Consider the following 12,982-nt stretch of genomic DNA (forward strand, 5'->3'; position numbering starts at 1 on the left):
GCAGTACTTAATGCAGCTGGTGGCCACACCAGATACTGACTGTTACTTTTGATCCCCCCTTTGTTCAGGGACACAATATTCCATTTCTGTTAGTCACATGTCTGTGGAACTTCTTCAGTTTATGTCTGTTGTTGTATTTTATGTTCATACAAATATTTGCATGTTAAGTTTACTGAAAATAAATGCAGTTGACAATGAGAGAACATTTCTTTTTTGCTGAGTTTATATTCTTCCCACTTATTGTACATTTGTTAATTAAAATATGGAAATTCATAGTGTCTCGATTTGAGGAAAGCTCCAGTATCCAGTCTAACGGTTTCACTTCATTTACGAGTCACAATTCACGGTAGATGGAACTGGATCTGCTGGCTGTGTGCACTGGAATCAGGGCTGCCTCACATTAAAAAGTAGTTTACTATGGAATACTAGTAGAACTTATTTTACTATAGAACTAATGCAGTAAATTGTAGAAGCCTATACTCCACACTGTATTATCCCTAGATCATGTAGTGATTCCCATAGAATTCTGTAGTTCACTGTACTATCCCTAGATCATGTAGAGGCCATCTATAGAGTTGGTTCAACAGTTTAGCAATGCAACGCAACAGTTTAGCAATGCAACGGACAAGACAACACCTAAGCAAAAATATTTTAATTGTAAAATCTAAATGTTACAGGTTTTGGGCACAGGGAAACAGTACAGAGGCAGATAAACAAGCAAGACTAGAGGATTAGGTTATAGTTTGACAGAACACACAACCCTTTAAGGTCGATGTCCATGCCCCACGGAAATCTAATTAGTGTCATAAAAAATAAAATAAAAGCATCTAATTTAAGATCCACTCCAGCCACCTATGCAAGGCTTCCGCATCGGTGGTGAAAAGGGACAGAACGTGTTCGTCAGACCATGAGACATCCCGAAAACTGGTCTTTTCAGAAAATTCTCTGTAGTGTCCGAAGGGTTAGGCCTACGAACCGATCATAATGGTGTTGTCAGTTTGGCTCGATGACCCCCAGAAGCGTATTGGGACTCGTCTTTAGTCGGTACAGCTGATCTGCCAACTTCTGTCTGTAGTGTCCAAACAGTTTGGGCTACATACTATCATGACCCCTTTGTGTAAAGGTGAGACTCACAAAAAGGCTGGTTGTTTTGCCTCAACTCATCTGAAGGTCCCTGCAGTACTAGTTGAAGAAAAAAAAAGTATGGAAGCATGTATTGAGACTGCTTAATGCCAAAAATAAAGGGGATAAATAGATGTGTGTTTTTTGACATGTTTCCTGACATTGCTTATCTCTCAGATATAGAATAGACACTTCAGCACAAACTTACTTTAGAATCCCTACATGGAGTCTGCTATTCAATGTGTTTGTATGGAATAATAGCAGTAAGGCCAAATAACACACTTCAAGGAGTCTTAAAATTCAAATAGAAAAATTATCCTTGATATGACCTTTATATAGAATCAAGTAATGGAGATACATGGCAGGGAATGATTGACAGTTAACATGAGATTCTTGTCTTGAATTGAGACTTGGTTGGCTTTGTATGGAGTATCTAAAAGGAGACAGAATGATGCAAATAACAGACAGTAACAGCAATGAACATACATCATTTATTGGCTGTTAATGGCAATAAATCAATGACAATATACAAATTCAATAAGGATTTAAAAAGCTAAAAATATGCATAACTATAGCAGCAGTTCACAATGAAAGGCCAGACAATGGGTGCAATAGCGTGGTATGTAGCCAATTTATCAATGGTCTGCCATGCTGATCCTCAACACGTGGGGCCCCTCAGGGGTGTGTGCATATCCCCCTCCTGTATTTCCTGTTCACCCACAACTGCGTGGCCAAGCACGACTCCAACACCATCATTAAGTTCTCCCTCAACATGAGCAAGTCAAAGGAGATGATCGTGGAATACAGGAAAAGGAGGGCCAGACACACCCCCATTCAAAACAAAAGGAGCACAGGCCTTGACGCCTTTATCATTGGCTTTTCTACAGAAGTGTTTGGTGATGTTTAGAAATGCCTTGAAGATCGACGAGTCGATCGTGATCGACCAGCTGGCGACCACTGGTACAGTCTAAGACTTTGTTGTCTTTTTTGGGCTTAGTTTATTTTACATGTTTATTCATTCCTCCTAATACTTTCCATGACACCCATATATAGATTACATTTAAAAAATTAAAAGAGTTAAAAGTTTAGTGGGGTTCACACTGAAATCAAAATCCTTTGTTTTTAACATTAAAATGATATACAATATGATATTTATAGACAGCCTGGAAGTGATGGACATACAGTCCCTTACACTAACAGCTGTGGTTGATGCAAGGTACAGTAAACTCGTCTGTTTGGTGTTCTGCACAGATGGGCTGGACCATTTTTTTGTTGGGTGGGCTGGTTGAAATTGAAACACAAAAATATACTTTTTATATGAAAATAAAACAATGAAAAATGTGACATGGCTGGAGGCCAATGTGCCTGTTAATATTTCATATTTTCAATTTAAAGATTTTTGAGCAATTTCATTGTTAAACTACTCTTTAATGAGCCTTTCACTGATCAGTGAGACACAGACGGCCCACCTACCAAATGGGCCAAACCGGTTTTCACTCAAACCCACATTCAAAGTCAATCACGGCATTAGCAAAAATACCTGCTCCGACTCCATCATTAGTTAGACAGCCAATACCATGGATCGTAAAAAAAAAGATCTGGAAATTCTGGAGTCATGGGCTGGTGCCACCAACTGTAAAAAAATATTGTTGGTGGCACACGCAGTGATGTGGGCTGGTGTGGATAAAATTCCAGTCTAAGTACCCCCCTGGTTCTGCATCGCCCACACCACAACCCTGCCAATAAACACACACCAATAAGATTTATCCCACAGCCTCAGTATTGTACAAATCTAAATAAAGGCATAAACTAGAGATAACTGCCTCCTTTTATTTTAAAGGATGACATATATAGAAAGCATTTGTCGTTTGAGTGAGGTAACTTTCTAACATAAAAAGATTGAAAGGGAATAAAGAACAGAGAGATTACAGTTAAATCTGTCTTGAAGTGGAAAATAAAGAGTTTAATCCACTTGGTTTTCCTTAGTAACTGCTGGTGTCTGTCAGCTGCTAAATTGCTTTATTACACAATTATAAATGTGTTTTACAGTATTAATAAACAGTGTTAATAAACACTTCATATGAAAGAAAATTGCTTGGTTTAAAGACGTAAAAAAATGATTAACCTTATTTTTTTATTCCCATAATATTTAGCATGATTTGGATAAGGACAGGTAATTCACCCTAGTCCCCAAGTCATTCCATACTTATCAGGAGTTAATTGTATTTACGCTGTAGTCCATCAACAGATGATCTCTTCTTCTCCTCCCCCTCCTCCTCCTACTGCATTGCCTGCTCCAGTACTTAGAGGGTCATTAGGTCATTGTGAGAGGGGGACCCCATGTAGTGCACTACTTTCACCAGCACCCTGTCACTTTAATTCCCAGCAATTATGCATGAAAGTCACTCATTCTAAACTCTGTGATTTTTTGACTTCAGAAAAGTGTGAAGAGTAATATTTCTCCCCTTCTACCTCAGAAAAGACACTCAAGACCACTGACTTGATGAACCATCTATGAATATGTGTATGGTTTTACCATGAGAGGCATCATCATAGACATAATGTACCATCAATCCGAATGAAAAACGAATCGTCAAACCACTTTTGACAGTGTTGCTTTGAAATGTCTAGTTCATATCAGGCGTAAATCCATTTATCATTATGCATGCACAGAGGGAGGCACGTCAAAGAGCGATTTGGATATTGATTTATGCTGTGAATTCCTAATGAATGATCTAACCTTGGCAACATATTAAAATGGGTTCAATCAGTTACACGTGGGAGAGGGTGAATAATGCATTAACGACTGATCAAAAGAAACAGTGCTAAAATGCCTCAATGAATAAATAGAAGGCTGAGATCGCTGCGAGGTTATGACCTCTGTTTCATTAGCAGGAGCATTTTGAGGCAGAATTCTCCACGGTTCTTAGAGAGTCAATTCACACTCTAGATACAATCAACAATACTTATAATGCATTAAAAACAGGAACCTTTACTTGGCCGCGAAGCGCCACTGATAATTTAACTGTAAATGTAATTTTCTGAAAGTACTAGGTCTATTATACTCGTGGAATACGGGTGGACAAAGTCCATGGAATTGTAATGTACATAGAGGTATTACGTTTCGTTATATTGGTATGTGATGTAAAATGACCGACAGTATATCCCTTAACTGAATGCACATAAGTTCCATCCCTATTAAAATGTATACACCAAAAGTGTGTCACGCCTTGGTCTTAGTATTTTGTGGTTTCTTTAATTATTTGTTCAGGCCAGGGTGTGACATGGGTTTATTGTGTTGTCGTATTGGGGTTTGTGTAGGCATTGGGATTGTGGCTGATTAGGGGTGTGTCTAGCATAGGCTTGGCTACCTGAGGCGGTTCTCAATCAGAGTCAGGTGATTCTCGTTGTCTCTGATTGGGAACCATATTTAGGTAGCCTGGGTTTTACTGTGTATTTTGTGGGTGATTGTTCCTGTCTCTGTGTAGTGTTCACCAGATAGGCTGTAATTAGGTTTTCACGTTTCGTTTGTTGTTTTTGTATTTATTTAGTTATTTCATGTATCGCTATTTTTTCATTAAAGAACATGAGTACCCACCACGCTGCATTTTGGTCCGACTCTCCTTCAACAGACGAACGCCGTTACAGAATCACCCACCACACCCGGACTGAGCGGCGTGGTAACAGGCAGCGACAGCAGGATCAGCGAAAGGAGGAATGGACATGGGAGGACGTTATGGACAGCAGGAGTATGGAGTATACGACTTGGGAGGAAATAGACAGGTGGGCGGTCGACCCAGAGAGAGTGCCGGAGCCCGCCTGGGATTCGCTGGAGCAGTGCGAAGAGGGCTATAGGAGAATGGAGTCGAAGAGAAAGACACGGCGGCTCAGAAAGAAACCCGAAAGTCAGCCTCAAAAATGTATTGGGGGGGGCTCAGGGAGAGAGTGGCAGAGTCAGGAGTCAGACCTGAGCCAACTCTCCCTGTTAATCGTGAGGAGCAGTGATCAAAGGACTTCTGGACTTGGGAAGAGATATTGGACGGAAAAGGACCATGGGCACAGCCTGGTGAATATCAACGCCCCAAAGAAGAACTGGAGGCGGCGAGAGCGGAGAGGCGCTGGTATGAAGAGGCAGCACGGCGACGCGGATGGAAGCCTGAGAGTCACCCCCAAAAATGTATTGGGGGGGGGCTCACAGGGAGTATGGCGATGCCAGGTAGGAGACCTGCGCAAACTCCCTGTGCTTACCGGGGGGCTAGAGGGACCGGGCAGGCACCGTGTTATGCTATGGAGCGCACGGTGTCTCCAGTGCGGGTGCATAGCCCGGTGCGGTACATACCAGCTCTTCGTATTGGCCAGGCTAGAATGGGCATCGAGCCAGGTAAAGTTGGGCAGGCTTTGTGCTCAAGAGCTCCAGTGCGCCTGCACGGTCCGGTCTATCCAGAGCCACCTCCACACACCAGTCCTCCGGTGGCAGCTCCCCGCACCAGGCTTCCTGTGCGTGTCCTCGATCCAGTACCACCAGTTCCAGCATCACGCACCAGGCCTTCAGTGCGCCTCGCCTGTTCAGCACAGCCAGAGCCTTCCTTCCCTCTAGCGCTGCCGGAGCCTCCCGCCTGTTCAGCGCAGCCAGCATTTTCCTCCTCTCCTGCGCTGTCGGAGTCTCCCGCCTGTTCAGCGCTTCCAGAGCCTTCCTCCTCTACAGCACTGCCGGAGCCTCCTGCCTGTTCAACGCAGCCAGAGCTGCCAGTCTGCATGGAGCAGCCAGAGCTGCCAGTCTACATGGAGCAGCCAGAGCTGTCAGCCTGCATGGAGCAGCCTGAGCTGTCAGTCTGCATGGAGCAGCCAGAGATGGCAGTCTGCATGGAGCAGCCTGAGCTGTCAGTCTGCATGGAGCAGCCTGAGCTGCCAGTTTGCATGGAGCAGCCAGAGCTGTCAGTCTGCACAAAGCTACCAGTCTGCATGGAGCAGCCAGAGCTGTCAGTCTGCATGGAGCAGCCAGAGCTGCCAGTCTGCATGGAGAAGCCAGAGCTGTCAATCTGCATGGAGCAGCCAGAGTTGCCAATCTACATGGAACAGCCAGAGCTGTCAGTCTGCATGGAGCAGCCAGAGCTGTCAGCCTGCATGGAGCAGCCTGAGCTGTCAGTCTGCATGGAGCAGCCAGAGATGGCAGTCTGCATGGAGCAGCCTGAGCTGTCAGTCTGCATGGAGCAGCCTGAGCTGCCAGTTTGCATGGAGCAGCCAGAGCTGTCAGTCTGCACAAAGCTACCAGTCTGCATGGAGCAGCCAGAGCTGTCAGTCTGCATGGAGCAGCCAGAGCTGCCAGTCTGCATGGAGAAGCCAGAGCTGTCAATCTGCATGGAGCAGCCAGAGTTGCCAATCTACATGGAGCAGCCAGAGCTGTCAGTCTGCATGGAGCAGCAAGAGCAGCTAGATCCGCCAGTCAACCAGACTCTTCCAGATCTGCCAGTCAACCAGACTCTTCCAGATCTGCCAGTCAACCAGACTCTTCCAGATCTGCCAGTCAACCAGACTCTTCCAGATCCGCCAGCCAGCCAGGATCTGCCGGAGCCAACTACCTGCCTGAGCTTCATCTCAGTACTGGGCTTCCTCTCAGTACTGGGCTTCCCCTCAGTACTGGGCTTCCCCTCAGTCCCGGGCTTCCCCTCAGTCCCGGGCTTCCCCTCAGTCCCGGGCTTCCCCTCAGTCCCGGGCTGCCCCTCAGTCCCGAGCTTCCCCTCAGTCCCGAGCTTCCCCTCAGTCCCGAGCTTCCCCTGCCTCAGTCACGAGCTGCCCCTCAGTCCAGTGGGGTTCTGGGTGAGGACTACGAGGTCATGGTCGGCGGCGAGGGTGGACTATCCCAGGACGCAAGGGGGAGGAACTAAGACATTTATGGAGTGGGGTCCACGTCCCGAGCCGGAGCCGCCACCATGGACAGACGCCCACCCGGACCCTCCCTATGGTTTTGAGGTGCGTCCAGGAGTCCGCACCTTGGGGGGGGGGTTCTGGGGGGTTCTGTCACGCCTTGGTCTTAGTATTTTGTGTTTTCTTTAATTATTTGTTCAGGCCAGGGTGTGACATGGGTTTATTGTGTTGTCGTATTGGGGTTTTTGTAGGCATTGGGATTGTGGCTGATTAGGGGTGTGTCTAGCATAGGCTTGGCTGCCTGAGGCGGTTCTCAATCAGAGTCAGGTGATTCTCGTTGTCTCTGATTGGGAACCATATTTAGGTAGCCTGGGTTTTACTGTGTATTTTGTGGGTGATTGTTCCTGTCTCTGTGTAGTGTTCACCAGATAGACTGTAATTAGGTTTTCACGTTTCGTTTGTTGTTTTTGTATTTATTTAGTTATTTCATGTATCGCTATTTTTTCATTAAAGAACATGAGTAACCACCATGCTGCATTTTGGTCCGACTCTCCTTCAACAGACGAACGCTGTTACAAAGTGCTTGTTCCACGACAGCCTCTGGTAGATTTGAGGATTCGGTGCTGAACTTAAAAGCATACTGGATCTGCACTATATCAACAAGGCCAGAGGTAACAGCTAAAGAGCCCACAGTCCTGTTATTCAAAATCATAATTTGAATGGCAATACCTAGAATGCAGTAGTGTACTGAACAGACCTGGGTTCAAATACGTTTTCAAATGTCTCAATCACTTTCACATACTTTCGAAGTATTCAGATATATTTCATTTGAAAAGACAAGTAGTTGAATATTTTAATGTATTTGGAAATACACTTGGAAAGTATTTGAAAATACTTAAAAACACTGACTCAAATACACTCCCAAACATTTAACCCAGGTATTTAAAAATCATTTTTGAAACAAGTATTTGAAAATACTGTCAAGTACAATTTTTCAGACTATTTGCTTTTTACAAATAACCATTCAAATAAATTTACTTGTCTTGTACTGTTTTATAAAAAAATAAAATACACAAAAAAATATTTGAAAAACCAGATACTCAAATACACATTTGAACCCAAGTCTGGTACTGCGAAATTGGGAGTGAGCTGTTGAAGGAAGAGATGGTTGAGATGTAACCTCAATCTTCCATAGCAGTACCATTATTGAGGTACACTACATAGCCAAAGTATGTGGACACGTGCTCGTCAAACATTTAATTCCAAAAACCTGGATGTTAATATGGAGATGGCCACTCTTTGCTGCTATAACATCCTCCACTCTTCTTGGAAGGCTTCCCACTAAATGTTGGAATATTGCTGTGGGGACTTGCCTCTATTCCGCCACAAGAGCATTATTGAGGACGGGCACTGATGTGTTCCAATTCATCCCAAAGGAGTTTGATGGAGTTGAGGTCAGGGCTCTGTGCAGGACAGTCAAGTTCTTCCACAACAATCTCAACAAACTATTTCTGTATGGACTTCTCTTTTTGCACGAGGGCATTGTCATGCTGAAACAGGAAAGAGCCTTCCCCAAACTGTTGCTACAAAGTTGGGATCACCAAATCATCTAGAATATCATCGTATGCTCTAGGGTTAAGATTTCCCTTCACTGGAACAAAGGGGCCATGCCCGAACCATGGAAACAGCCCAGACCATTATTCCTCCTCCACCAAATTTTACAAATGGCACTGCGCATTTGGGCAAGTGGCGTTCTCTTGGCATCCTCCAAATCCTGGACGTCTCCAACGCGCACGTAAATATAATTTAGTATGTTTTAACATTCATTCATGCACGTACCAAAAAACATGTTGGCTGGAGATTCACCGTTATCTATTTGGGAGAGATGTGACATAGGTTTAGTGCAGTGGCGGAGTGTGCAAAGCTGTCATCAAGGAAAAAGGTGGCTTTTTGAAGAATCTGTTTAACAATTGTTTGGTTACCACATGATTCCATATGTGTTATTTCATAGTTGTAGTCTTCCCTGTTATTCTACAATGTAGAAAATAGTACAAATAAAGAAAAACCCTTGAATGAGAAGGTGTTCTAAAACGTTTGACCGGTAGTGTATATAGGCGATACCAAGAAAACAGCAGTTAACTGAGAAAACAGCTTTACACTGTCCGATGAATAGATGGTTTAGATATACTGTAACATCAATATTACAAAAGCAGTACCATGGCATTGAAGATAACATTTATAAGGGTGTGCAAATATTTTCTTGATATTTGATATTGATATTCACATGGTCAGGGAATACCCCTACACATAATAGTAAACACTATAAATGTGCTTACTACATCCAAGCCTATAATTTAACATGGAACGACAGGATAGGAGTGGAGTATTGATGAATGCAGGCTAGCCTCCTGTAGCTTCCTCCAGTCGGGAGATTCCAGGGGGGTAGTACATCTGTGTCTGGACCAGGCCAGTCTGTTTCAGTTTGGGCCAGGATTATCACGTGTGTTGGTATGTGTTCCAGCCGCTCCTGGACAGCTGTTATGTCAGCTGGGTAATTGATGGCGGTGGGAGAAACACACGCACACACAAGCATACACACACACACAGCTGAAATTTGGCCTGTTAATTCAAAACCTGGCCAAGGTCTCCCTGTACTGCTGCTGCTGCCGCTGGATCATAGATCATATTTTCCTATTTTCAAATCTGAGAGAGAGTATACATTTTTCAGCAGCCAGACCCCTTTAATAAGTCATGCTCTTCAGGCTAGGCACAAAAACAGCGTCTTTGCCACCCATAGTACAATACTATTTAGGCTCGGTACAGCACCAGAATCATTTTGGTCTCCCTAGCAAAAGATTCCTACCACACTTTTATAAACATTAAGTATCACCTCAGAATGTATTGCTTAAGGCATTCCACTCAGTAGCCAAATGAACACATGAACCCTGAGACAAATACATTTCCATTGGGGCCTATTTGTAAATCCTTCTGTTAATATTAACCTCCCCTGTTTTCTCAACCCATTGATGACGGAGCATTGAGGTTGTAGTTGGGAGGTTAGTAATCAAAATTAATCTCTCTCTCTCTCTCTCTCTCTCTCTCTCTCATTATAAATTAATTATTTATTAGGGTAGACACAACTGCTGACTCAAAATTTCAAAGAGCATTTTTTGGAAGGGGGAGCAGTCGTGCCTTACTAATTCATCAGTCATGGTTAGATAGATCCTTCCTCGCGCTGTACCATGAAGGGCAGAGAGAACCAGGATTGCGTCCCAAGCTATATTGTGCAATACTTTTAACTAGAGTTCTAGAGTTCTGGTCAAAAGTAGTGCACTAAATAGGGAATAGGGTGCCATTGGGACACAATCAGGCTCTTCAACCAGTCACCTTAATCAATGTGGGCTGTGGTATCGATGAAGACCCTTTCAAAGAAAGCTATACAGGGCCTGAGGGCTGAGGATGACACCAACTCAATATTGAACAAATTATCTCATCGGTAAGACACTTTCTTGAGAAACACACACCTTCACATGCATTTTCTCACACATACACGTGCACATGGGATGAACACACACACACTGAAATACATTATTGGTGTGTTAAGATAATTAGCTTGATATTATTTTTGTTGTAATTTGTTTCACAAAAATGAAAAATAAAGTGTTGAATTACATATGTATTTTTCTGCTTGCTTAGAGTAGAGGTTTGAATTAATTCATTTATTTCCAGAAAGAGGAGGGTTAAATTCAGGTTTATTTACATAGCTTTCCTTTCAGTGTGGAAAGGATTGCATTTCATGCCCTACCGAATAGGTAATGAACAGCGATGAAAAATGACTGGCCAGGAGAAAAACAGGAATCAGGAACAGCAATCTGTTAAGCAAGCAGTGAAAATAATACACATGCTATTCCATATATGTACTTTGCAAATACATTATTGATTTATTTTTAAGTGATGAGAAAATTGAGCTCATATTTCAGCTGGAGTAAATTAACAAAAACAAACAATATCTCTTGAGCTGAACCATTTACACTTCCCGTCGATCCTTAATGACTAATTCTTCAGGTATCATTGGGAGATTGTCTGTGAAAAATACTTTGACATGGTATTTCTATGCAGAATGAAATCATACACTGTGAATAATATATTTATAACATTTAAAACCCTTATGTGTGATTTGGCTATACCCAAATGATGTGTTTTACAAGTTTGAGATCCATACCGACGAAAGTAAATGATGGGTCATGGTGAAACAATGATGTTTAATAGTATCGGAGTGATTTCAAACATATAAATGGGTCTAACTGACCCGGGATATCAGGGAAGGTTTAAAAATAAAGAAATCCACACCTTTTACTTATTCTGTTATGTAACAAAATGCACTCTGGAAGGCAACAGATTAATATGCCATCTGTTCACTGTTCACATCCTTTCAGGTTATTCCAGACTCTTGTAAATACATTTAATTAAATGTCAACTTCAAATGAAAGGTTATCCAAGGAAGTTTGGCATTATGGGATGTGAATTTTGAAGAACACTAAATGAAATCCAGAGATTTTGACTGTTACACTCAAGGAAAAAATAAAAACCAAAAACCCAATTTTTTATCTGCATAGAGAACCTGGAAGGAGCATTGAGGCGTGAGCCTCCAAATATGTATTGATCATCTCCATGGGGGTCTGAGGGGTAGATTGCTTTGGATAACAGAGCTGTGTCGCAAATGGCACCCCACTCCCTATATAGTGCACTGCTTTGGACCAGGGTCCATAGGGAATAGGGTGCCATTTGGGATGCATCCAAGAACAGAGCTAAGCTGCACCGCACCAAGCACTCCAGGGCTCTGAAATAATTAACCACTATGACTAAACTGCTGCATCGACATAATCATGTAATAATTGGGCCAACAATTATGTTAACAACATTGCTCTATAAGGAAACCATGCTGAGTCCATATTTCATCATTCATACACACATTGCAGGGGGAGGTATCACTTTACATGGTTCGATTGCTTTGAACAATAGTTCACAAAATACAGCGATAAGAAGTTACTATAAAAGTAAGGTCGATGGTTATATTTGTCCAGTTCCACACATGTAGAAGTGGGTATTAATACAACTGTGAATTGGAAATGTGTTTTTTGCATATCCCAACTTTTCCTGAGACACCCTCGGAGAGTGGGGTCACGGCCAGGGTCTACCATTATCATTGGCTACCCTGGAGGAATTAGGGTTAAGTGGCTTGCTTTGTCGGCTCAGGGATACGAACGAGCAGCCTTTTGAACCAACGCTCTAACTGCTAGGCTACCTGCCACCCATACAATTATAGACAACTCATTTGGATGATAAGTGTGAAAAGAGAACCGGACCCAGCCTCCATAGCCACTTACATGGTTTGTAAATCCATCTTGTATGTAAACTCAGCCAAAAAAGAAACATCATTTTTTCAGGACACTGTCTTTCAAAGATAATTCATAAGGATCCAAATAACTTCACAAATCTTCGTTGTAAAGGGTTTAAACAGTTTCCCATTGTCACGCCCTGGCCTTAGAGAGCCGTTTTATTTCTCTATTTGGTTAGGTCAGGGTGTGATGTGGGGTGGGCATTATATGTTTTGTATTTCTGTGTGTTTGGCTGAGTGTGGTTCCCAATCAGAGGCAGCTGTCTATCATTGTCTCTGATTGGGAATCATACTTAGGTAGCGTGTTTTGCCACCTTAGTTGTGGGTAGTTGTCTGTGTTAGTGGCCTGTATAGCCCTAGTCAGCGTCACGGTCGTTTTTGGTGTTTCTTGTTTTGTTGGCGACATTCTTAATAAAGGATAATCTACGCTCACCACGCTGCTCCTTGGTCTGGTCATTTCCCTGACGACGATCGTGACACCTATGCTTGTTCAACGACCCATAAACAGTTAATGAACATGCACCTGTAAATGAACATGACCGCTTACAGACGGTAGGCAATTAAGGTCACAGTTACGAAAACTTAGCACTCTAGAGG

The sequence above is a fragment of the Oncorhynchus tshawytscha genome, linkage group LG08, assembly GCF_018296145.1.
Source record: "Oncorhynchus tshawytscha isolate Ot180627B linkage group LG08, Otsh_v2.0, whole genome shotgun sequence".
In the NCBI taxonomy this organism is placed as follows: domain Eukaryota; kingdom Metazoa; phylum Chordata; class Actinopteri; order Salmoniformes; family Salmonidae; genus Oncorhynchus; species Oncorhynchus tshawytscha.